The sequence below is a fragment of the Lissotriton helveticus genome, chromosome 4_1 (genome assembly GCF_964261635.1).
Source record: "Lissotriton helveticus chromosome 4_1, aLisHel1.1, whole genome shotgun sequence".
Taxonomy (NCBI): domain Eukaryota; kingdom Metazoa; phylum Chordata; class Amphibia; order Caudata; family Salamandridae; genus Lissotriton; species Lissotriton helveticus.
This window is the reverse complement of record NC_136063.1, coordinates 1143198399-1143226357: the sequence shown is the minus strand read 5'-3', so window position 1 is coordinate 1143226357 and position 27959 is coordinate 1143198399. Positions and strand designations below refer to the sequence as shown.

General features: G+C 41.7%; 1 protein-coding gene and 1 non-coding gene across 2 annotated transcripts in view; one reads left to right on the top strand and one right to left on the bottom strand.

Annotated features, from left to right (window-relative positions):
• LOC144829032 (molybdenum cofactor sulfurase-like) overlaps window positions 1–27959 on the bottom strand; it is a 1966499-nt gene that overhangs the window by 1071140 nt on the left and 867400 nt on the right. The gene's annotated exons all lie outside the window — the stretch shown is intronic.
• On the top strand, window positions 27358–27429 carry TRNAA-CGC (transfer RNA alanine (anticodon CGC)). Its single transcript has one exon. It is a non-coding gene; the product is annotated as a tRNA-Ala (tRNA).

Below are 27959 nucleotides of genomic sequence, written 5' to 3'. Positions count from 1 at the left end.
TAGGTAGCCCCCTCCTATGTTTCCGCCCATTCATGACATATTCTGTTACGTTTGCACCACATATCTGTGTATACGCCCAGTTACACCTCTTTTTACTGTTATCTTTCGCGACTGCTACGCGTCACGCCTTCTGCTCCACCCACTGCTACGCCTACTGCAATGTAATGCTATGTGTTCGCGTTATGTATATATGCCTGTGTTTTGTTATTGAATGTTAGCGCGCTCATCCCAGACCAAGCCCCAGCAGCTGCTGGGTCATCCTATGCAGGTTGTCCTGATCCTGTCCTTATGCTGTAATAAACCTGCAAAAACTCCTACTACCTCGAATCTTGACTCTTATTTTATTGAGCTATCTGTTATGCTATAAGTCTAGTCAAAAATAGGGTATTATTTATTTATTTACCACAATCCATGCACTCAACTCCGGCCTCAACCCCGCCTGCTACCGAGCCACTCCGAGACGCACCCACTGACCCTTCACCTGCCAAGCCTGCAAGTTCACCTGCCTCCGGACCTGCACCGCACCCAAAAGGCCAGGCACCAGCAACAACCACCTCAAGTGCATCCTGCTCAACACCTGCTCCGTCCACAGGCACGCTGTCGAACTCTGGAACCTGCTCAACACAACAGCACCAGACATCGCCTTCCTCACGGAAACCTGGATGAACGCCTCCTCAGCGCCTGACATCGCCATAGCCATCCCGGACGGATACAAGATCACCCGGAGGGACCGCGTCAACCAGACGGGAGGAGGCATCGCCATCGTACACAAGAACACCATCCGCATCTCGACCAACTCCGACGTCGTCTTCACCGCCGCCGAACACCTCCACTTCCAGATACACACCGACCCCAAGACGACCCTCAGAGGCACCCTCATCTACAGACCCCCGGGACCACGCACACAATTCAGCGAAGACATCGCAGACTTCATTAGCCCGCACGCCCTCCCCTCGGCTGACTACATCCTCCTAGGGGACCTCAACTTCCACCTGGAGAACAACAATGACAGCAACACCACCACCCTGCTGGACAACCTCGCCAACCTCGGACTCAAGCAACTGGTGAACACCCCCACCCACTACGCCGGCCACACGCTTGACCCAGTCTTCTCATCCAGCAAGCACATCTCCTTCAGCCACTCCACCGGACTTCATTGGACTAACCACAGCTGCGTCCACTTCAGCTTCAGAAGAACCACGACCCACCACCACCCGCAACAGGTTCCTTGCCGGAGCAAGATCACCGCCGAGCAGCTCACCGCCTCCCTCAGCCAGAACCCTCCCACCAGCACAACGGACACCAACGAAGCTGCCAGCAACCTCACACAGTGGCTGACCGCCTGCGCCGATGACCTTGTACCACTTAAGAACCCTCCCAGCAGACCCGGCAGCAAGAAAACCCCCTGGTTCACAGACGAACTCAAGGACTCCAAGAAGAACTGCCACACCCTCGAGAAAGCCTGGCGCCACGACCAGACCACAGACAACAGGACCGCCCTCAAACACGCCACACGCAAGCACCACCAGCTGATCCGCGCCACCAAGAAGACAGCACTCAAAGAACGACTGGACAACAACGCCCACGACAGCAAGGAACTCTTCAGCATCGTCAAAGAGTTCTCCAACCCCAGCACCGGAAACAACGACATCACTCCCTCGCAAGACCTCTGCCACTCACTCGCCTCGTTCTTCCATCGCAAGATCGCCGACATACACAACAGCTTCGGCGCACAGACCACGCACCCAACCACCGAACCAACGCCCGCCACCACCACCCTCTGCAACTGGACCCCGGTCAGCACCGAAGACACCACCCGCACGATGAACACCATCCACTCCGGATCCCCCATTGACCCCACCACGTCTTCAACAAAGCCGACGCCATCATCGCACCCCATCTCCGGGACATCATCAACACCTCCTTCCACATCGCCACCTTCCCAGAGAGCTGGAAGCACGCCGAGCTCAGCGCCCTCCTGAAAAAACCAACAGCAGACCCCACCGACCTCAAGAACTTCCGCCCCATCTTGCTCCTCCCTTTTCCTGCCAAAGTCATCGAGAAGACCGTCAACAGACAGCTCGCCGCCTTCCTCAAGACTAACGGATCCCTCCACCCCTCGCAGTCCGGTTCTCGAGCCAACCACAGCACCGAAACCGCCCTGATCGCAGCCATTGATGACATCAGATCCCTGCTCGACAACGGGGAAACAGCGTCCCTCATCCTCCTGGACTTCTCTGCAGCGTTCGACACTGTATGCCACCGCACCCTAGTGCAGCGCCTCAGCAACATCGGAATCCAAGAGAAGGCACTGGAGTGGATCATCTCGTTCTTAGCCGGAAGAGCCCAGAGAGTCTGCCTCCCCCGTTCAGATCCGAGGCCACCAAAGTCATCTGCGGCGTACCACAAGGATCATCACTCAGCCCAACCCTCTTCAACGTCTACATGAGCCCCCTCGCAGCCATCGCACGCCAGCACAACCTCAACATCATCTCCTACGCAGACGATACCCAGCTGATCCTCTCCCTCACCAACGACCCCGCCACCGCCAGAGCCAGCCTACACGAAGGGATGAAAGACGTCGCTGAGTGGATGAAGAACAGCCGCCTGAAACTGAACTCAGACAAGACGGAAGTCCTCATCCTGGGATCATCGCCCTCCGCCTGGGACGACTCCTGGTGGCCCCCTGCCCTGGGCACCACCCCCAAGCCAACGGACCACGCACAAAACCTGGGCTTCATCCTGGACTCCTCCCTCTCGATGACCAGACAAGTCAACCCCGTCTCCTCATCGTGCTTCAACACCCTGCGCATGCTCCGCAAGATCTTCCGATGGATCCCCACCGAAACCAGGAAGACCGTCACCCAGGCACTCGTCACCAGCCGACTGGACTACGGGAACACCCTCTACGCCGGAACCACAGCCAAACTTCAAAAAATACTCCAACGCATCCAGAACGCCTCCGCATACTCATCCTGGACATCCCCCGACACAGCCACATCTCACGCCACCTGAGAGACTTGCACTGGCTCCCCGTCAGCAAGAGAATCACGTTCAGGCTCCTCACACACGCACACAAGGCTCTCCACGACCTGGGCCCCAAGTACCTCAACGACCGCCTGACCTTCTACACACCCACTAGCCAGCTACGATCGACCAGCCACGCCCTCGCCGCCGTACCACGCATCCGCAGAGCCACCGCCGGAGGAAGATCCTTCTCCTACCTGGCAGTCAAGACGTGGAACTCCCTCCCCATCCACCTCCGGCTGACCCAAGACCATCTCTCCTTCAGGAAACAGCTCAAGACCTGGCTGTTCGAGCAGTGACGCACCCCTCTCCCCCAGCGCCTCGAGACCCTTCCGGGTGAGTAGCGCGCTATACAAATGCATTGATTGATTGGTATATGAAAATAATGCTGCTATTAATGTATAGGTTTTTACCCCGATGATTATTTTATATCTATGAAATCTCACTAAAGAATCGTCCTTATATGTAATAATGAACTAAAAATACTGTCACACTGAAGGACTGCCTCACTGCTGGACTGATGCTCTAAAGTGACTGCTGCCCTGCTGTGTTGACCTGTTTCCTGCTGCCCTCTCGCCTGGGGAACAAGTTATGGACCTGCAACCCAATCTTGAACCCAGGACCCCCGAGGGACTCAAAGGGCTAGTCTGCTGACCTCCTGAATTGAACCTCAGGTACATAAAAGGTTCCCCAACAGCTCCTGGACTCGTCTTCAGTGAGTTTCAGTTCCCTTAGTGGCGTTTCTCAGGTCCTTGACTCTTGGTGTGGCCTAGTGGGCTCTTAAAGGAAGGTTTTGGGCACTTAGTGATCGCAAATGGGCCACTGCACATCAGCACGATGCTGCTTGCTCCAAAAATCAGAGCAAGCCACAGCCAGCCTCTCCCATGGCACAGTAGCTTCGTTAGCCCACAAAAGTTCGCCAACATGAAGCTCCGGCCCATCCAACTGCAATGCCCGGCTAGCTCTTCTGTCATGCCCGCGACACTCTCCTTGTTTCGGGTGACCCTCTCCAACGCAAATGGGACTCTTGGCACAAAACTTGAGTAGGAAAAACTTTAGTAGGATTAATCTGGAACTATATCTGACTCGCATTCCATTGCCAGCATTCTGAACTTTTGACTTTGACCCAATGTAGTGCTACCACATAGCTGCAGTTGGTGCTTTCTGTTTTTAGGCACTATTTTACAGTTTATTCTTTTACTATTCATAACTCTGGTTCTACCGATAAACCTTTGGTCATTGTGGTCTTGTTTTATTTATTAAGGTAATCTCTATTTCTCTAACCTGGTGTGGGATCTTTTTGTGTGGTGTTTTCACTATTTTAATGTTTTAAGGAAGGCAAGGAGCACAGGTTAATTTAGGGTTAGCTGGTGCCTTACCCTGACTCAGATTGTGGTTGCTGCCTAACCAGGGCTCACACCCCGTCAACCAGAAACAACATTTTTACCAGGTAATAAATGTTCACCTATTCTGTATTCCAACACGTCTTCCAACAAAAAACATACCTCACTGGTATGGCTGTGCCAAATGCCTGCAACATAAATTGCCCCAAAACCCAATCTGGAAATATATTTCACCCAGCAGAATCCTTGCTTTTTTTTTTACAATGTGGGTATCAGCAAATATTTGTGCCCTAGCTCAGTTCCCACCCAGGTAAACCTATCATATCCAGGCATTTCTGAAAACTAGACATTCAATTGTGTCCAGGGTGAAGTGGCTTGTGTGTCTCACCAGGTTTTCTTTTCCGGAAGCCCTTAGAAACATCCAAGTTTGGTGAAAAAAAGCATTTTCCTCACATTACTGTGATGGAAAATTCTGGATTTCAAGGGAGCCATGAATTTCCTACCTCTCAAGTTTCACCCAGGTCTCCCAATAAAATAGTGCCTCACTTGTGTGGTTATGGCTAGCGCCTGTGAAAGGAAAAGGCCCAAATTAATGTGGAGACATCAATACTTCCAGGCACAAAATGACCTGAGTTGGCAATTGGAGTTGCTATGGACTTTGGGCTCGGGCTTGGCAGTCACTTAGTAAAAGCAACCATACCCAGACATTTCTGAAAACTAGATATGTAGTGGAGTCTATGGTGGCATGGATCTCACAATGTTTATTTATCGACAATGCCCTGTAAATCTCATGCTTTGCCTAAAATCCAACATTTTTGTGCATTTATGTGATGTAAACTTCCAGAATCCGCAGGTATCCCGAAAAGTATTACCAACCAGCGTTCCCCCACTGGTACCGATAAAAACATTACCCCACGTGAGTGGCTGGTCTTAGTTTCTGCAACAGGAACAGATCATCTCAGGTCAATGGGCCTCCCAATCCTAGTTTTTTTCTATATGCACTATTAGACCTGTCAACCTTAGGGTGATCTTTCTCCAAACTTTTTTTCTCCTCACTATTCCTGTTTTTTCCTGAATTCTTTTTTGCTAACCAGTGCTAACGTGCTTGTAATCTCCTTCAAACATGGTGAAATTGGCTTATACCCAATTGGCCCATTTAATTTACGTGTAAGTCCCTAGTAAAGTGGTACTACGTATGCATTATATGCTACTAGTGGGCCTGCAGCACTCATTGTGCCAATCATTTAAGAAGCCAATTTAAACTGCCTCACACCTGCCATTTTGACCTGGTAAAAAAAACTTTTGCCTGGCCTAAACCTTCTGTTTTAATACCTATGCGTCACCCACAAGGTTGGCCCTAAACAGCGCATAGGACAGAATACATTGCATATAAAAAGTACAAACATGAAAAATTTACTTTTATTCATTTTTCACTACTGCAAGGCCTACCTCTCCCATAGGTCACCTTTTCGGTGGGAGCAGGTAGTAATATCATGTTTTGAGTCGGAGGATTGTAGTTTAAAACCCTTTTTAATGATAAGGTCAGATTTCAAGTCACAATTCTGAAACTTTTAGAAAGGTGGCATTTTCTTCTCCTAACCATTTGATGCCTTCCGCCTGTTCCTGGGTCACATGAATAGGTGTAGTTGGCTGCTGGCCTTTGTGTATTCCCCCAGACAGTAATACAATGGAGGCTCTGTATGGACCTTCCTTGCTTGATGGGGGTGGCAGAGCAGTCACCTACCACACTTGCAATTCAAGGGCACTGGCCCAGCTCACACACAAAGGTCTTCATACTAGCCTATTGTGCCCTGAGACAAATTGTGACTAGGGCAGCTTGGCAGGAAATTCCAGACACTTCTGCAAGGGAAAAGCTCCAGAAGTTTGCCCCAGCTCAAAGGGCCCTCCAGGTATAAAATTGTACCCTCAGACCCACTCTTCAGCACATTGCTGGGCCTGCGGAAACTACTCAAGAAGGACTTCCGTGCTGACTGAGGCCTGCCTTGCTGTCTGAGAATGAAGTCTAGACCTGCACCCTTCATCCCAGCAGAAGTAACTCAAAGGGTCAGCTGACAGACCTTCTGTTCTGAGCTGCAGGGACACAACAAGCTCCAGGGGTCTCCTTGCAACTGCCCAGCTGACCTCCTGCACTAGATATGCCTTGACCAGCAACTGGACCTGCCTGAGCCCTGCTACACTCTACTGGAGGGAATTACTGATCCCAAAGAGGTGCCCTAAGCCACTGGAGCCTTGGTGTGGCATCAGTTGAGCTCCTCCTAAAAGAACATGAGGAATGCTTAAGTTTGGGGTCTTCACAACCATACATGGGCCAGTTTGTGTCAAGATTTCTTTGTGCTACAGTGACTGCCAGTCACAACCGGAAATTCCAGATGTGAACTTCATGCTACTGAATCGACAACCACAGTGACTGCCTAAGCGAAGCTCCTGCAACAACGGTCTGATGGAGCGAGATTTAGAAATATATTTATTTCACCTTGCAAAGTTAAACTTCCATAATCAATAATAATATTAATAATGTGTGCAGTGAAGAATACTAACCAACCTAGAATAAAACTTGCAGATCAACACACGTGGGAAACTAATATGTGTTCTCATTCATGTGCATTATGTGCAAAGTGCTTGCATGTGAGAAATAATAAATTAATCATGTCTATCGTGATGTCAGAATTAAATGCGGCTGTTTAAATAATGGCATGTGCCTATTTCTGTGTGCTCATGTTTTGTCTTTCTTTTTAAACGTTGCACAAGTCTGTTTTGTTGCTTTGTTTGCTTCTGCTAGGTAACAGAGATTAATGGTTTAATAAATTAGCAAAGGTGGGTGGGTAACAGAATGACTTCTAATTCTTGCATTAATTATTCTTTTGTGTTTGTTTATACACTAGTTGCAAAGAAAGAGGCTTGAGGCCTAGTACTTCTTATTATGCAGTTGGCAAAATCCTGCTCAGAGAAAGCTAGAGCCCAGTGTGGAAAATTTCTGCTGTGTTGTTTAAAAAAGAAGAAAATACAAACTTGATTGAATAAGTGAACTTTTCGTGCCTTGGTGGCTTGACCAAGGTCAGGAACCGGCAGAGAGACTGACAAGCTAAGGAAGTCACGGATCATTATTTCAATTGTTGCAAACTGAAGGAAGCTACGTCACACGAGAATAAGGGACAATAGACTCTAAGAAAGAGTCGGAACTGGGCTTCAAAAATGTGATGATTCAATGTGGTGTGTCGCTTGACAGCCAATCAGCGTTTTGCTCAAATGAGAAAAGTATACTTTTACTTAGATTAGTTAGTTAGGAAAGGTATATACACTGACCTCTTTGGAAGGAGGGTGCTTCTCGCTTTCCAAATCCAGATGGGCGTGTCGTGCTGACGGACTTCTTTGGAGCACGTAAGAATTAATAGAGCTAAAAGATTTTACAATTTATTTTAGGTGAAGTGAGTTTTAGACAGGGAAATAGGGTTTAAGTGATGGAAAAACTGTTTATTCTTCTTTAAAAAAGCTATTTGATTCTGCTTGAAAACCGGTTGACTAATTTGCAATTCCTCAAATCATGCTGCTTAAATAAAAAGATTCTAATAAAAATGCACTTTCTGTGAATAAATAGTTAATAAATAAGTTTTTGAAAATACAAGCTGGCCTTGTTATTTAGAGAACTTGGTTACCATCAGCTGATCTTATCGCCTGTGTGGCTTAATTAAATGAAGAATTATAAAACTATGGTAAAGTCAGTATACCGCAGATGTATATAAATGTATATATAGTTTGTGAATAAGATTTATTAATTAGGTCACATGATTCAGTTGCTCAAAATATGTCATTATTAGTTTATGGGCCTTGTGAGTGATTTATAATTAATGGTGAGTATTGTAGAGTTGGGTAGTGTTGCTATGACATATTTTCTATAAGGGCGCTGGATCAATTTCCCTGGTAGCAGAGGATGGTTGCTATGGTAACCGTTATGCTATGTGATAAATACATAGGATCGATGTTTAACATATGTTGAGTTTGTTCACTTGTTATATGTAGTCGAAAGGTTTTTTCCAGCAGTGTAAAAATTCCTAGCTTGCCGCGGCATTTGAGTGGTGTAACAAAAAGTGAAGTTACACAGTGTATTTGTTCTGTTTCAAAATAGTGGTATTATTATCACTAGTGTTGTGGGCGTACAACACAAGTTTAGGGATTTTAGCTGTGCTAGGTAAAATGTATAGTGAGGATTGTCTATGAAATTGTAGCTTTCGAGTATAGGGACTAAGAGCCTGTTTTAAAACTCACTGTGAAAAGAGTAGTAGAATTTATCTAAACTTGAGTGAAAGGTAAGCTAGCGTAGTCTATTCTTACTGGCAAATGGGGATTTCTATGGCTGGTTAAGTCCTGCCAAGATTTCATGTATGTGTGATTAGGGAAACTTTCCGTTTGAAAGTGCGTGAATGATTTCGTAATTCTGTTCGAGTCAAACTTCGAATTGCTACTTTATGTGCATTCAGAGGGAAACGAGTTCATTATTACCTGATTGAAGGATAGAGTAGTCATACTTTATCAACGATTGAATATTCTGTGAGAATAGCGTTGTCTATTCCACGCAAAAAGAATACTTGTATGATTGTAAAAACTGTCACTTTATTTAGGGAAACAGACAAATGGTTTGCTTTTCTGTTGTCATTAATGAAATTCATTGAAATATTTTCTTAAAATGACGCTGTGAAAAGTTTTTGTGAAGGAGGGGTGAGCACTAAGAGTGAGACGCGAGAAACTGCAGCGGCTGTGTACGTCACAGGTCCGCGCTGTGATTGGCTAACATACGTCACATCTAGCGCACTGATTGGCTCACGTGATTTTGACGAGCTGTTAGCTAATTGGTTCTTCAAAAAGCAAACAATTTTATTGGTTGAGCAAGTTGGTGACGTAGCTTAACCTGATTGGCTTGTTGGTGTGTTTCGCGCACCGATTGGTTAGTTTAGCGGAACAACCAGGAAATATTTACGATCGTTCCAAATTAAACGAATTTGATTAAAACATGAGTTATTATAACAAAAAAGAAGCTTACATTGCTTCAGAAATTGAAAAATGTACTTTCACCCGATAAGAAAATTATGACTCGAGGTGGAAAGTTACTTCATAAATACAAAACACCAGCAGCCTATATGGAAGGTGAATATGGTTATCATACTTGCCTTTGGTTTGATGTATGGATGGATTATACCAAAAATGACGGTGTTTTAGCTTGGCCGGAAGATGGCTCATTTAATATGAGAATTTTGAAAAACTTGAGAGAAAAGATGATGGCTCTTGTGCCGAGACCAAGACCTACTCAATTTGAGGCTTTAGTTGAATGGGAGGATGAGATGTTTGAATTACAACGAGAAAGCAGTGGTATAAAAAGACCTCCAAAATCATAAAATTTTAAAAGAGAAACTCATGAGGATAGAATGCGTCGATGGAGACAGGCAGACATGTGTGATGGTCTTTACCCAGTGAGAGAAATGATTACTGAAATACCAGGTCAAAAGAATACCCAAAAGAAAAATAATATTGAAGAAAGTGATTTAGAAGATCCGGTTTTAGAAGAAATTTACATGACAAATAAAAACAGACTCCTTTAAAACCAGCTTGTTCATGGTCTACTCCGATGGTTTCTACAGGAACCACACCAAGAGCACCTCCATTAAATGAAGAATCACCTAGATTATACCCGAATAATTCGGAATCTTTTAAAACTCCTGAAAGGTTCGAGACGAGAAATAATTCTGATGTATTTGGTGAAAGTCGAAATTTATCTGAAACTCCAGTTTCTAAAAATGAGACTCCTTCCAGAAGTTTATTGGGTGCTGGCAGAGATATGGAAACTCAAAATACTACAGAATATATCAAAAGAAGAATTAATTCGACAGATGACTAAAAGCATGGAAGCAGTAACAGTTCCAGTAACTATTGGTCCTGTTCAGCCTGTTTTTGATCAAGGAGAAATTAAACATTCAGGTTTAACAATTCCATTGAATGCAGAAATTCAGAAAGTGGCTGAAAATTTTTATTCAGAATTAACTGAAATTCATCGAGAGAAAACAATGATGCCTGATTTAACTTTTAATCCAGGTTCATCATGCAGAACACCAATGGGTGCAGAGTCAGATATTGAATCTCCAGAAAAGAGTGTTGAAAAATCAGATTCATCCTCAAAACTTGATGTCGCGAGATTAAAAGCAGATTTTGAGGAATTAATAATTGGCACAATTGGTCCTGACAGTTTGAAGCATTATCAAGATGATGAATTGTTGTTCATTTGTAAGAGTGGACAGTGGAAAACGAAAAACAAATATGATCAATTAGAAGATTTGGCTGCAGAATCAGAGATTGATTTAAGTAGACAAAAGAATTTGGGAAAACATTACAGATTGGATTTCACTGAAAAAGACATTGATAATTTCAATGCAATGGGAAGAAATATGCATATAAAAGATTTGATTGTGTACATAAACAAATTGGGTGATTTGAGCAAATGGAGAGTGAAGTGGACCAAAAGAAAGGAGGAGGGAAAAAAGAGAAAGGATGGCTAATCAGTACCCAATGAGAGAAATAGCAGGTGGTGGTTATGTTCATGTTCCCTGGTCTAGACAAGACATTTTGTTGTTCACAAATGATTTTCCACGGCTGAGAGAAAAGCCAGTAGAATGGTATCGACAGGTGGAAAGGTTCATTAAAGTGTCAAAAGTTCTGTGGATTGATCTTGATGGATTCTTTGACATTGTTGTCCCATCCGATCTTTGGACAGAATGTAAAATTGCTGTAAGTTGGCCAAAAGTAGAACCAACTCGAGATGCAGCGACAGGTGCTCCATCATCAGAAGTCATGGGATTATATGACAAAGCAATTTACTGGTTGAAAGAAAAGATTCCTCCATAAGAAGTTGATTGGGTTAAAATTGACAGAACAAATCAGGAGCCAAAGGAATCTGTTCATTCATTTTATGAAAGATTACTGTTGGTTTTCAAACAGTACAGTGGCTATGAAAAATTAAATGAAAAGGACATGAGCCACTTTATTTACAGATTCGTTTATGGTCTTAGACCTGAAATTGGTGAGATGATTAGAAATAATATTGTTGGTTGGCAATCTAACTCAGTTGACCACATATTGAGAAAAGCAAAATATTGCAGTGATGAAATTGAAGCCAGACAGAAGAAATTAAAGGAAAAGGCAATGTGGGCACAGGTGAAGGTAGCTGAACTGCAGATTGCTAATTTGGAGAATAAAAATTTAAATTTTAATCAGAATCAGGGTCAAGGAAAATTTAAAGGGAATTATAATAAGCCAAAATTCAATGTTAATATTGAAGAGCTGAAACAGAAATTGCCTTGTTTTAATTGTGGCGGAATTGGACACTGGAAGCGTGAGTGTAAAAATCCACCCAGAAATTTGAAAAATGCATCATTAAATCCACAGATGCAGAATGAGTTGAATCTGCAGCAACATCTACAGCGAGAACTAAATGAGTTGAATCTGCAGCAACAGTTACAGAAACAGTTAGCAAATCAGCAGAGTCAAATTCCACAGCCTCCTCTCCCTAACTGTGGAGGTGGTCAAAGATATAATTCTGAAACAGGATTCAGCGGAGGTGATCAGGTAATCAGACCAAAAAGAGTGAATGTGCCAAATGTTTCTGGACAGTTTTTGATGACAGAAAATGGAGGAAGTGATTCAGAGAATTACTTATGACGGTGCCTGAGAGAGGAGGAAGAGTGTGTACTTGGAGCCACTCTTGAGGTTGACCAGTCTGGTCCATTTGTAAATGGTAAAGTGAATGATGTAGAAATCACTTTTCTTGTGGACACTGGTGCTACCCGTTCTACTGTTAGATCAGTGGAAATAGAAAACCTGCCTCTCTCTGGTGACACCATCCAAGTAGTTGGCGTAGCTAATCAGCAAATTAAAACAGATTTGACAGAGCCTGTGAAAGTAGAAATTGGCAAATTCAAAGACAAACACAGATTTGTAGTTTGCCATAGCAGTCCTGTAAACTTGCTAGGAAGAGACATCCTATGCAAGATGAACTGCAAAATATATTGCTCACCGGAGGGTATTGAGCTACAGACTTTTGAGGAAGATGGGCTTTACAAATTAACAATGTTGATGGTCGAAGCAGAGGAAAGTAAATTGTTCCCTGTTTTTGACAAAGATAATCTTCCAGAAGAATTGAAAAAGACAGTCAAAACTGAAATTTGGGATTTGACAGGGAATGAGATGGGCTTGATGAGATATGTTGATCCTGTGAAAATTACAGTGAAACAAGGAATTGAATACCCAAACATTCCTCAATATAAAATGAAAACTGAAACAATTGAAGGTGTAATTCCTGTAATTGAAAAATTTATAAAGCAAGGTGTTCTAAAAGAAATTGAAAGCAGTCCTTGTAATTCACCGATTATGGGGATCAAAAAGCCAAACGGAACGTACAGAATAGTTCAAGATCTGAGAAGGGTTAACCAGATAGTTGTTCCATGTTGTCCAGTTGTTCCAACCCCAGCAATAATTCTTTACCAAATTCTGCATGATGCAGAATGGTACACTGTCATTGACCTTTGCAATGCGTTCTTTACTGTTCCATTGCATCCAGACAGCCAGCAAATCTTTGCGTTCAGATTCCAAGGTCGCACATTAGCATGGTGTCGTATTCCTCAAGGGTATACAGAGAGTCCTTCTATCTTTAATCAGTTGTTAAAGAAATCTTTGGAGAATTTAAATTTGCCAGGAAAATCGACATTGGTTCAATATATTCATGATTTACTGGTTGCAGCAAAAACACGAGATAATTGTGTCAAAGATACGATCACTCTTTTGAATCACTTGGCAGATGAGGGACATAAAGTGTCACCTGCAAAATTACAGTTTTGTAAACAAGAGGTAAAATACCTTGGTCACAGAATTGCAAAAGGAGTCAGACAAGTAACAATTGAGAGAATCAAAATGATTAAGGGAACGCAACCTCCAAAAACACAGAGACAGGTCAGAATGTTTTTAGGGATGGTTGGCTATTGTCGTCAATGGATTAGTGGATTTTCGGTAATTGCGAAACCACTGCAGAGACTGACAAAATCAGATATTAAAGATCCGATTGTTCTCACAGAAATTGAAATAGAAGCTTTTGAGAAGCTAAAAAGAAGCTTGTGTGAAGCACCAGCTTTAGGCATGCCAGATTACGACAAGAATTTTGAGCTGTATTGCAGTGAAAGAGAAGGATGTGCATTGTCTGTGTTAATTCAGAGACATGGAAAATTGAGAAAGCCGATTGCATACTTCTCAGCAGTACTTGATCCTGTTGCAAAAGCATTACCAGGTTGCTTAAAAGAAGTAGCTGCAACTAGTGTGAGTCTTGAGCAAAGTGAAGGAATCATCATGGGATTTCCGGTAAAAGTCTATGTACCTCATTCAGTTGAAATTCTGCTTACCAGAAATAAAACGCAGCATCTAACAAGTAACAGGCTTACCAAATATGAAAAGATTATTCTGGGATCAGATAATGTTTCAATAGCAAGGTGTGTTAATTTGAACCCTTTTTACACTATTGCCTGATGGTACAGAAACTGAAATCAGAAATGAAAATGACATCGACCATGAATGCTTAGATGTTTTGGAATACTGTACAAAGCCTAGGCAGGACATTAAAGATGTTCCTTTGCCTATATCTGACTTTGTTTACTTTGTTGATGGCTCTTGTCTAAGAACAGAAGAGGGTTTTCTGAGAGCAGCATATTCTGTCTGTACAGTTGCTACGGTGATTGAAGCATCATGTCTCGAAGGAGTTCGTTCAGCTCAAGTAGCGGAATTGATTGCTTTGATTCGTGCTTGTGAAAATGCAATAAATTTGAAAATCACCATAATAACTGACAGCCAGTATGGATCCGGAGTTGTGCATGATTATGGACAGCTTTGGTCACAAAGAGGTTATTTAACCTCTGCAGGTACTCCCATCAGAAATGCAAATTTGATTAAAAGATTAATTGATGGCATTCAATTACCAGAAAAGATTGCTGTCGTAAAATGTTCAGCACACAAGAAATGTGAGGATTTCATTACAAAAGGAAATGCCTACGCAGACAAAATGGCAAAATATTGTGCGAGAAACAATTTTGCAATCAATCGGGAAAAGAATGATGAACATGTTTTAAATTCACTCATGTTAACATCAGTAGTTGAAAATGGCAGGGAGTTAAAGATTTACAGGATGAAGCAAGTGAGGAGAAGAAAAATACATGGTTGAAAGCAGAATGTAGGCAGCGAGATGAGGACGGAGTTTGGACCTACAAAGATGGCAGAACAGTTTTACCGAATAGTATGATTGCTGACATGGCTAGGATGTATCATGGTCAGGCACATATTGGAAGAGATTCTATGATCAGACTTTTCAGAGAGACCTGGTTCAATCCAAAGTTCAGAATTATAGCAGAGTCTCTCTGTCAACGGTGTTTGGTTTGCCAACAAATGAACCCCAATAGAAAAACAGTTGAGAGCATGGGAACCATAGGAAGGGAGGGTGGTCCTTTTACCAGGCTACAAATGGATTTCATTGAAATGCCACCTCATAATAAACTGCGATATGTTCTTGTAATAATCTGTCTGTTTTCAAGATGGGTTGAAGCATTTCCTACACGTCACAATGATTCAATCACTGTTGCAAAATTGCTTTTAAGGGAGATTATACCAAGGTACGGTTTCCCGGTGACTGTGGAAAGTGATTGCAGAAGGCATTTTGAAAACAGATTGTTAAAATTGATTTGTGAAGCTTTGAACATAGAACAAAAGCTCCATTGTGCATATAGACCAGAAGCTTCAGGTGTTGTGGAGCAAGTAAATGGTACTATAAAGAACAGAATTGGAAAAATGTGTCTAGCTACAGGTATGAAGTGGACAGATGCCCTTCCACATATTTTGATGACTCTGAGAAGTACACCTGATAAAAAGACAGGTTTAAGTCCACATGACATTGTCATGGGCAGAGTCAGTAGACAGGCTTTTATTCCTGTGGGAAAATTGATGACTATTAATGATAGCATCATTTTGGAGTATTGCAGGAAATTGTCTGATGTCGTGACTTCTGTGTCTAATCAGGTGGGAACTGAAGTCCAAACAAGAGAAAAAGAGCAAGCACATGATCTGTTACCAGGTGACTGGGTCAGGACAAAAGGTCATCGAAGAAGAAACTGTCTAGTACCCAGGTGGCAGAAAGCAAGACAGGTTATTCTTGTCACAACAAATGCAGTGAAGTGTAAAGGTCTAAAGCGGTGGATACATGCAAGTCATACTATTCGTGTACCTACACCGGAAAATTCTGATGAAGAGAGTGACACCACTGCTGATTCAGATTCTGAAGAAGAACCTGAAAGAAATCCAGATCCTGAAGATCGACAGGAAGGTCGACATCTGGAGAGTTTGAATGGAAAACAAGTCTTGAATGAAAAAGATTTGGAAATTGTAACATTAGACTCTGAAAATGATGAAGATCTGCTAGAAAAAGAAGCAGAAGAGTCTAATCAAGTTGTGAATCAAGATCAGGAGAGTATTGAAAAGCAGAAAAGAAGCTCTGAAAGCAGGAACAGGAATTCTGAATCTGGGAAGTTGAAGGTAAGTGAAGAAGAAGAAGACGAATTACCAAGTACCAGTTATAAGGATGAAGTTCCTAACGGAGTGAAGCTGCAGAGTAAAGAAGTACCTGAATCTAGAATTCAAATTTCTGACAGTGAAACTGATGAGAGTGATGAAGATTCTCAAATAAGAAAATTTAGAAAAAGAGCTTGGAGAACAGAGTGTAATGTGACTTAGCCAAAGAAGAAATTACCAAGAAAAGGTGATAATTGGCCAGAAGAAAATGAAGGCCTGAAATTCAAATTGGTACACAGATCAAAGGAACAGATCAACGAGATTTCAAGTCAAAAAGATCCTGAAAAGAAAATTGAACAAGGAAAGAAAATAGAGGTCATTAATAGAAGAACAAAAAGGAATTTGAAACCAAATGAGAAATATAAGTCACCTGAATGGACTTATATTATAATACCACCTGTAGTGGAGATAAACAGTAGCAGCCAGGAAGAAATAGATGACAATAGTGACAACGACTGAAGCATTTTACTGTTTAAATTTAGGGTTTTTAGTTTTTGGCATGAGGCTGAAGAAATTGTGTTAGGTGACACAAGGTCGAAGAAATTGTGTTAGTTGGAAAACAATTGTTACGCAAGGTCTAAGAAAAACTGTTAGAGGTTTGAGGGTCTATAATAAAAAAACATTTAAAAAAAAGAATTTAAAAAGGGGGTTTAGAATTTTAGAAATTTTAGACATTTTTAAAATTTAGATATTTTTAAATTTTTGTTTTTATTTTCTTTGTAAACTTAGTAAACAAAATGCCTTACGTTTTTGTAAATAATAGTTCAAGATGTTCCATCTTCAAGAGATGCTGTAAGATGTCTTTGATTTGTGTAGTCCTAATCATTTTGCTTTGGTTAGTTTTAGCTGTTATTTTCCCTTTTGAGATTAATAAGGAGTCGTACAAAGTCAACATGACAAGCAAAGCTTCTGTTAAACAAGACAAACATAGTGCAACATGCAATACTAACAGAGTTATTGATCATAATCCTGAGATTCATCAGGATAGATCTGTTGGTGATTTTTCTAGCAATACTTTTTCAAGACTCCTGGCTGAATATGTAAAGGTCATGGAGGTGAAAGACTGTTACATTTGTTTGAAATTGCCTGCCTCTGTTTCAGAGGGAGTTACCTATAATATGCTTCCTCTTACTTATGGCATAACCTGCAGTGTGATAGCTGGTCAGTTTTTATTAAACTGGTCGTTTAGAATATTACTATTCTAACTATGATGAGATTTTCGTAAACCTAAAAATTGAGAAAAGCTTGAATAAACACAAGCAAGCCAAACAGATGAGGGAATTCTTTATTGTGACAAATGAATTTACCTATGAGTATGCTTTTAGAAATAATTTGACATGTAAATTGAGAAATGAGGAAAAGTCTTTCCTGAATTTAGTTGAGGAGAGAAGAGCGATTTATAAAAGAAATGAAATGCTTAAACAGACCAAATCCAAGTTCTGGCAGAAAGAAGATGAAAAACTAAATGGCAAATCTTTTGAAAATGCTGCTATTCACATAGATAAACCAATTTGTGGTAAATTTTGCATTAGGAGAGATAATACTTTATTTGATAACTATTTTGTGGGTGCAAGTCATTGTGAGGACACTTATCAAATCCTGGGGGGTTGGGAATTCAAAGGTGGTAAAGACCCAATTTTTCCTGGGATTTATTTTGTTTGTGGAGATAAAGCTTACTATAACCTTCCCGACCACTGGTATGGGACATGTTTTGTAGGATTAGTTTTTCCAAAAATATTCCATGTTGACAGAAATGCATAAGGTTCATTTGAAATCAGCAGACATTTGAACAGATACAAAAGAGAAAGTTTCTCAGAAATTTTGGGAGACATTTTTGAAGCAGTGATACCTTTAGTGGGTATAACCCTGAATGCTGGAAGAATCAGAAAATTGTCCACAATTGTTGACAGATTGTCAACTGACACAGCTGGAGGTTTCCAATTGGTAGATACAGAGCTTATTGCAATTCGGACTATGGTAATGCAGAATGGTCTTGCGTTAGACATTTTGCTAGCAAAAGAAGGTGGAGTCTGTGGCATTTTACATGTCCAGCACGGCTGTACTTATATCCCAAATGAGTGTCAGGGTATTGAGATGTATATTAAAAATATCACTGAGATGCATTCAGATATTGTTCCCTTAGAAGAGGATGACTTTTCAGAACGTCTGTCCAAATGATTTCAAGCAATCAAAACCTGGTTTCAAGAAATTGGTGGTTCAATTCTTGGCAAAATACTGGCACCTTTATTAGTTATAGATTTTTGTGATACTGTTGTTGAAGATCAGTTGCATGTTACACAAGAGAAAGAAATACCTGAGGGAAAAGAAGAGAATTTACAAGATCAGAAAGGAACAAGAGAAAGAGATAGAACTGGAAGAGTTTCGTAGAACTCAATATGAGAATTGCACACAAACTGATGAGACAAATCTTTAGAAATACTAACACAGTGAAAACCAAACATGTTCATTTATGGGATAAAATTTTGTTAAATTTTGGGTGTGGTTTGGTGATTTTAAAATCACCAGATGAGGGAGTTGATAGAGCGAGATTTAGAAATATATTTATTTCAGCTCGCAAAGTTAAACTTCCATAATCAATAATAATATTAATAATGTGTGCAGTGAAGAATACTAACCAACCTAGAATAAAACTTGCAGATCAACACACGTGGGAAACTAATATGTGTGCTCATACATGTGCATTATGTGCAAAGTGCTTGCATGTGAGAAATAATAAATTAATCATGTCTATCGTGATGTCAGAATTAAATGCGGCTGTTTAAATAATGGCATGTGCCTATTTCTGTGTGCTCATGTTTTGCCTTTCGTTTTAAATGTTGCACAAGTCTATTTTGTTGCTTTGTTTGCTTCTGCTAGGTAACATAGATTAATGGGTTAATAAATTAGCAAAGGTGGGTGGGTAACAGACTGACTTCTAATTCTTGCATTAATTATTCTTTTGCATTTCTTTATACACTAGTTGCAAAGAAAGAGGCTTGAGGCCTAGTACGTCTTATTATGCAGTTAGCAAAATCCTGCTCAGAGAAAGCAAGAGCCCAGTGAGGAAAATTTCTGCTGTGTTGTTTAAAAAAGAAGAAAATACAAACTTGATTAAATAAGTGAACTTTTCGTGCCTTGGTCGGCTTGACCAAGGTCAGGAACCGGCAGAGAGACTGACAAGCTAAGGAAGTCACGGATCATTATTTCAATTGTTGCAAACTGAAGGAAGCTACGTCACACGAGAATAAGGGACAATAGACTCTAAGAAAGAGTCGGAACTGGGCTTCGAAAATGTGATGATTCAATGTGGTCTGTCGCTTGACAGCCAATCAGCAATTTGCTCAAATGAGAAAGGTATACTTTTACTTAGATTAGTTAGTTAGGAAAGGTATATAAACTGACCTCTTTGGAAGGAGGACGCTTCTCGCTTTCCAAATCCAGATGGGCGTGTCGTGCTGACGGACTTCTTTGGAGCAAGTAAGAATTAATAGAGCTAAAAGACTTTACAATTTATTTTAGGTGAAGTGAATTTTAGACAGGGAAATAGGGTTTAAGTGATGGAAAAACTGTTTATTCTTCTTTAAAAATGCTATTTGATTCTGCTTGAAAACCGGTTGACTAATTTGCAATTCCTCAAATCATACTGCTTAAATAAAAAGATTCTAATAAAAATGCACTCTTCTTTAATTAAATAGTTAATAAATACATTTTTGAAAATACAAGCTGGCCTTGTTATTTAGAGAACTTGGTTACCATCAGCTGATCTTATCGCCTGTGTGGCTTAATTAAATGAAGAATTATAAAACTATGGTAAAGTCAGTATACCGCAGTTGTATATAAATGTATATATAGTTTGTGATTAAGATTTATTAATTAGGTCACATGATTCAGTTGCTCAAAATATGTCATTATTAGTTTATGGGCCTTGTGAGTGATTTATAATTAATGGTGAGTATTGTAGAGTTGGGTAGTGTTGCTATGACATATTTTCTATAAGGGCGCTGGATCAGGTCTACAATGCCTAACAGAATCTTCTCTCTCCAGCGACGACTGTCCGTGCCACTCTCCTTGTTCTTCGCCGACTCCTCCAACCCGAACTGAACTTTTCACTCGAGACTCTAGAGGTCATTTTTCAGGAGGACTAACATCCCACATCCCATTGTGGTTGGCTTGTACTTGTGAATTTCACCTCATCACACATGACCAGATAGCCACAAGTGACATTTTGTGCTTTTAACCACTATACTGATCTTAAATCTTTGAAATTGCATATCACCAGTTTTACCGATTCTATTCATGTTGTTTTGATGTCAAATAATTTATTAAATTGTACTGTATTTTTGTTAAGTGGCATGGTTTTTTTTCTTGTGTTGTGTTTTCACTTTATTGCTGTTTGTGTGCTGCATAAATACTTTACACATTGCCCCTAAGTTAAGCCTGACTGTTTTTGTGCCAAGCTACCAGAGGTTAAGCACAGGTTAATTTGGTGACTTTTTGTGTTTTATCCTGACAAGGACTGTGGCTTTTGCTTGAGTAGGGTTTCAGCCCCCTCAACCAACAACCCGAGGGGAGGCAGATTGGGGCCAACCTCCAATCTGTCCCCTGGGGCAGGGGGCAAAAAGACTGTTGTATCCTTTTTGTGGTGGATGCATGGCCATGCCCATGATGGGCAGCCCCACCCCTAGATTTTTTTTAATACATGTATATATATATAGATATATATATATCATATGCCCTTCCCTAAGGGGCCGCTCTGCCTGCCACAAATCACTGGTATCTAGAGAGTGGAATACTACTTGGGGATCCATTTTCTACAGCGATTTCCAAGCAGGGAGCTACTGGGTAGAGATTCTATTGGAAAGGAGAGATTCTCTCCTTTCCAACAGAACCTCCTCTAAATCAATCAGTGCTCGGGCTCAAATATGTCCTTCAGCACTAATGCAGTTAAAGTAAAATGAGCCCATTGGCTTGTTTTACTTTCACTTCTGCAGCAATTACGTCAGTGCAACCTCTGTGCTGATCGCCATTACCCAAACAAAGACATATATATATATATATAAACTTGGGCAGCTGGGGAAGCACTTCTCTAGCAGCATGAACTGAAAATGAAAAAAAAAGGAATCCTTCCGATGCAAGCACAGAAGGTCCTTTTAAAGCTTCCTGGGGTTCTCCAAAGGCCGACAGGTGCACTGGTGATGTGTTGCAGACATCGGCCACGGGTTAAATGCCCTGGCCAAAAGGCAGGGACAATGCCTCTGCCATGTGTCAAGTACCCTTTCTACCAGCACCCAGAGAGCATGCCCCACAGTTGTGCCCAGTTGACAACGAGCACAGGGCTTGGGGAATGGTCTATGAGTAAGTTGAAAACTATTACGAACAATTTCGACCTATTAATATAGAAATGTGACTTAACAATATATAAATGTGTAATAAATAGACATTAGAAAAATGTGCCTTTATTAAACGTGCAAAAGAGAAAATGCTGCTTATTTCTACAAAAAGCTCTAATTTCTATAATTCTCACACTGCTAGACATCACTAGTGCTTTATTCTTCTCAATCCCTATAATATAAATGCTTTCACAAAAGATGAATTAGTGTTCTAACTGAATTGTAGAACGAGACCTCTATATGAAATGTGTTGTTTCCTGAAATATTATTTTTCTTTCCTCATATTACATGATTTCATTGTATTTAGATAGTTTCCTCTGCCACATATTCATAATGTACAAGATCATTAAAGAAAGAAGGTGCATGCTGCAGCTTACCTTTTGTGACCTAACTAAGACACATCAGATTTAAATGTTTAATTACACAGAACAGCTCATTGTTACATGATGGGACACTAAGCAGCTAATAACCTAGGCTTGCAAAAAGGTTGTCACAAGAACCTTCGAAGATGTATCTTTTTGTAATAAGTGGTGGCCACATCTGAGTGACTTCATAATAACATGGGCATTTAAGATGTTATTCAAGGGCGGAGATGGTGGACCATCGGAAGATCTTTTTCCATCGGGCATCGATGACATAATCAACCGATTTTGCAACATGTTTAGTGGCTTTTCTATATAGTACATCTTCCTAGCTAGAGAGTCACAGCAATCTATGCACTCCTACCCTGTCATGCCCCCTAGCACTATCTTGTGCTAGCTCAAAATACCATAAACTATTGCTAACGGTGATTTTCTTTGATTATCCTTGCTCTAAATGAGGAGACTTTCTATTCCTAAGACAATCACAGTTACTGCCGTGTTTCTTTCCCTTATACCTGTCTTTACAGTTGCTACTACAGCTGTTTGGAGAACTAAGATGAGTCTCCGGAATTACCCTTTATGGGGAGTTCTACCTCTCTTAGTTACCTGACTTTGCTCCAGAAGTTACTTGCTCTTTTCCTGAGGGAACTCTTTATGGGTTCTCGATAGGATAGGTCCTTTAATTTACAATAGGGACTAAATTCTGAATGGAACATGCTATTATTTTATATGCTTGTTCTTACCAAACTTATTTTCGACAATTTCTGTAATTAGATGTATTTGACTAATCTGAATAAAAAGAACAAATATACTGACTAACCTCTTGAAGAGAAAAAAATCTTATGAAAACTTCACCAAAGCTCTCTTTATTGGCTGATCATCAAATTAAAATAATGATAACTATTGTGTGATACTCCATTCTAATACGGTGGCAAAGATTCATCAGCTTAGGAAGGTGTGGAAATTCCAGGTTCTCTAAGAAAGTTTTAATGTAAGATTACTTGTGGAATTTGTTTTACAATTTCCACACTTACATGTACATCCAAATCCTGAGCTCACTGCCTCTTCCCATACATTAGGTGCTGGACACATGACATGGCCGGTCATGCCCTAGGCCCAGTACCCTTCCATGTTAAGTGAAGGGATACTAGCGTTAACTCAGAGCAAACACAATATCATTTAGAATAGACATTACTAAAGGTACCTAAATTCCGCTTTTTGTGACATGCTCAACAGTAAATTCTAGGTGATGATCATTGAACCTATTCGGCGCTCGCAAAATGTCAGCTCACAAAGGTATATCAATCGTAAATTTCATCAACAGAAACATGAAGTGCAGCACAACAATATTTATTATTGCAATATATTTATTAGAAAAATGATGACTGAGGTTAAACATACCTCCGATGGTCATAAAGGAGAAATGAATATAAGAAACGAGTGTAAAGGGGTGCTCCAAAAATAAGAAAGAGTCAAGAGGACTTGAAGTTACGTGTTGGAGTAAAAAAAATCAGAATTCATATCCCATCACAACCAGATTGAATTAGCTGTGTCAGATTGCCGAAGTTAACCGCGTGTCCCGAATTGCAGCCGTATGATACCACAGAAACCCTTATATACACTCCTGGAGCCAGGTATATAGTGGAGAAAATCCATTTTAAAACTCTTTAACCCCTTCGACGCTCAAGACGAGCCCAGCTCGTCATGGAGTTTCCATTGGTTTCAATGGAAATTACATAGACCCCATGAACATGCCTTAGCATCCAAGTGGTTAAGAAAATCAACATTTCAACCTATTAAACTCTTAGATCTGGCTTGATCGTGGCCCCTGGCCAGAGGAGACTTACTCCCTCACCTCAGGCTATTGCATTTGTGGTGTCTCATTCTGCCACCTATGGTGTGCATGCATGTGAATGCATATATAACTATATTGCATTTCTACAGTACACAGTCATCACACGTGAAATTATTGATCTCGTACATGCATTGTATGCAGAAAACATACATGCATTGTATGCAGCCAACATTCATGTATTTTATTAATTTTTTCTCTGCACAAAGTATTTTTTACTATTTTCATCAGGACTGAAAAAACAAGCTAGACCGAACAGCTTTGCCACTGCTCGTCTCAACTGCGCGCATACCTTCATTTCCGAATAGGAATAGCCTTTTCTTGGTTTATACAACATTGTTAGTTGAGACTGTGGGAAGGTACCAAAACATTTTGCCCTATCAAGAAAAAAATGATGTAAAGTATCGGTTAGGTGGGTTATTGGAAGCATTAATTTGATCAATGAGAAGGCAACATGGCTCTCTTCAGTCTTCACGGTAGCTGCAGCTTGCACACTTTATACGGGACGTGTAGGAAAGTCCCTCTCTATCCGGTTAATTTAGCAGCGTTTCTTGTTCACTCAGGAGTACCCTGGGGGAGAGATACCATGCAACAGAATAGGATGTTCGTTAAACAGCGATTCCTATAATTGAAATCCACAGGAGTATAATGTAGCATGGGAAAATAATGTTAATTAGAACATTGGAATGTTGGGAGCTCCATTGCAGACAATGGAGTGCTCCCTGCTTCTACGGGCCGGTAAAGGTCCGCAGAGCAACATTCCAATGTTCTGCAAAGGCTTCTCGAAGTTCGAGGGGATTTATATCCCCTCGAGCTTCGAGAACCCTTTGTTTAATTTGTTAGAACATTCTGCCCTCTAGTGGCAGAATGTTCTAATAGCCTTATAGCCCTTCGTAGCAGGGCTATACCGGCTATTAAAGTCCCGATGTTTCGTTAAAGTCCCTCGCCTTTAACGATTCAGCGGGCCTTTAATAGCCGGTATAGCCCGCTACGGCGGGCTATTAGGCTAGATTCACAACCGTTGTGGATTTATGAAGGATAGGTTATTTTACTTTTGGCATTATTCGTATTTAGGGTCTTTAAAACAGAATATTACTGCACATAACATAGTGGCATTGGATATAACGACTGCATATAGAGAGAAAACAAATGTTGAAAGCTGTAGCAGGGCACTTTGCTGATCATGCACCAAATAGATCAAATAGACATATTTGTCAGTATATTTTTAGACATAATTGTCAGTTGATGCCCGTTTACCTTAAAATGGCATTGTTGTGCCTCGCACTGCTTGACACTGTTATGTATATTTAAATCATGAGCCCTGTTTACATTTAGATGGTTACATTTCGATCCTTGTACAAACAGCTATCTATATGTGCGGGGGTGGCAATTGCAAGTGGTGCAAAGCTTACTGCACCTGGTAATTGCCAGGTTCAATAATGTTGGCACCCTCATCAAGTCATAGCTGACTGCTGGAATTTAACAAGGGTAAATGGCCTAGTATCCATCGGACATGCGGATTTTATGTCAAGTTATTCCCTAAAAAGTCAGAATAGGTGATAACTACCACATACAAAAAATACCGAACACCTCGCTGTTGGATTTTATTGGATGCAATAATTATACCATCTTACCTGAGTCATTCAAATAGCCCTTCTGGTGCAGCACCAGAGTCTCAGATTTCTGGCAGTATCTTCACAACTATATGCTGGGGTTACAAGACATTTTCCCCAGAATGGGGAATAACATACAGCCCCGGAAATGCCAGGTCCAATTATGCATGATTTTAGGTTTCGTCTATGCAGCTCGCATGCGCTACATAGGCAAAAATACCTTTTACCATCAATTTGGCATTTTAGCCAAAGACGTGCACACATTCCATTGCCTTCAATGGCAACGCGTTCACATGTGGAGATTCACTTGCGGGAGCGCACGCCACCATATGGTAGCAATTATCGCTCCCGCAAGTGAATCGCGCAGGCCCCCCTCCTCCCTCCTGCTGCCTCGCGAGGCGCGCGCGCGCCTCCCCCTGCTGCCGGCAAACTGCTGCGCTTGTGTTTTTTAGGTACCCGCTGCCGCTCATCACTGCTTCACTACTTCACTTTGGTGCTTAGATCCACGGGCAACAAATAGCCGTCGCGAGATGGACATTACAGGAGTCGGAGACAGCCTCATCAAGGTGCGGCCAGCACAGCGTGGGTTTGCCTCTGCTCTGAAGCCTCCTAGTGCTAGCTTGAAGTCGCGGAATTCATGTCTTTTCTTGTTCCCACACCTGCGGCATCTCTGTCCGGGAACACTTTGCAGACAAGGCCTTGGTCAGCAGTCCCCAGGGAGCCGCCGCTGCTGCTGAACGGTTTGTTATTTTTAAATGTCTCCGAGACAAGGTGCCAAGGATTTAAAACCTGGGAATCCCGGGTTCGACTGGGAGTTTCACTACAAGCCAACGCACGCAAGAGTTCAGAGCCTTTCGGAGGAAAATTCCAGGTTTTCCCGATAGGAGGGTCCAGTTGTTTTCTTGTCAAATGTCCAAACTGTGGAACAAGAAGTTATTGTCGACAGCTTAGCAATTATTGCGCCCCCGCTGCTCGCTCCCATAAGGTAAACGCTGTAGATGCTTGGCGGCCGTGCTTGTCTTTCAGAGCTTGTATATCATATTTACGCATTTTACTTTTAACAACCCCATGTTGTAGGCGCGCTACCGGTTATTATCAAATTATCCACTCATTGCTCTGTGTGTAAACTGAACAAAAATGCAACACATAAAGCGGCAGTTGGACTGGCACATGAAGATGTGAATGCACCTGCCATATGTAAACACACATGTAACTTAACAAACATCCCGATGTTGTAGGCGCGCTGCTGCGATCGCATTTCTAATCGGTTATTATACAAAACCGTCTACTTCAGTAATAAAATGGGCACCTGGACACCCTTATGTTTATGTGCTTTATGGTGAGGTGCTCAGAGTGTGGGACTGCGACAGCTGCTCACAGTGTGAATCCTGCAAGGGGCCCAGATCCTTGCCACACATGCAGTGTGTACTGCCCTATATATGCACTGCAGTCAAAATATCCACTCATAGCTCCATGTGTAAATTGAACAAAAATGCAACACATGCAGCGGCAGGTGGACTGGCACATGAAGTTGTGAATGCACCTGCCACATATAAACACACATGTAACTTAACAAACAGGCCTAGACTACCCTGATCGATGTGAGAGAGTTGCTGAGTTCAGTTTCATGTGGTGCATGGGGCTGTTTTTCTGCCCCTCTTATAAGATGCACGGTGTGATCTTCAGTTTCATGTGATGCATGGGGCTGGCTCGCTGCCCCTTTTATAAGGTCCACAGTGTGATCTTCAGTTTCACGTGATGACTGCACAGAGCTGGCTCTCTGCTCCATTTTACACAATGTAGCACCCAAGGGAGGAAGCTCGGGGGCTCGATCAGACTCCCCTTCACAAGGCTGCAAGGGGGACATCTGCCGCCAGCCTGAGTTTTCATGCTGGTTATTTGGTTTCTCTGGAGAAGCGGTGAGGGTGTCGCGGTGCAGACTTGAGGGGAGCAAGTTTTATCCTTTCTTTTCTCTTCATGTACACCACCGCCCGATTGTAAAATGTCCTCTTATTCCCACTGTCCTTACCACTTCTCTACACGCTGAAAGGAGTGCTCCCGTGTCTTTCGTGCTATAATTGGGTATCATAGTTCAATGTCAGATATAGTGGGGATGTAGCTCAGTGGTAGAGCGCATGCTTCGCATGTATGAGACCCCAGGTTCAATCCCCGGCATCTCCAGACTTTTATTTAGTTTGCCCTTTATTACATTTTGGACTTTTTAAAAATCCTCTGTATAAACGCATGTTATTCACATCGTGGCTAGGGCAATTTTTTGTTTTGTGCAGTTGAAAGTGACCTTTTAGACTCAAAACACCACCCAACTAAGCATTAAGAAAGTCAAAACCACACACTCGCAGTGAGAAAAGAGATATTCTGTTAGCCTTACAAATACCCTTTTTACTTCTGGAGACGACCAATTAATCATTATTGGTGCCGGGCCCCCACCTGCTACCCCAAATCATTATTGTAATCCAGGGACCCCCTCCACTGAGTCATGACTGCTAACCAAGGGTCCCAACTTAAGCATTGTTGATGATTTGAACCACAAAGCAATAAACAATAAACGCGCGTTGATGTCATTTACCACACTGCAAAGTAATAAAGCTATGTATGCAGGGCATTTTTTCAGATTAATGGATAATCAAGGTTTATTCGTTTTATTTATTTTAAAAATAATGCCTTTAATTTATCTCATAAGGTCCCAAAGG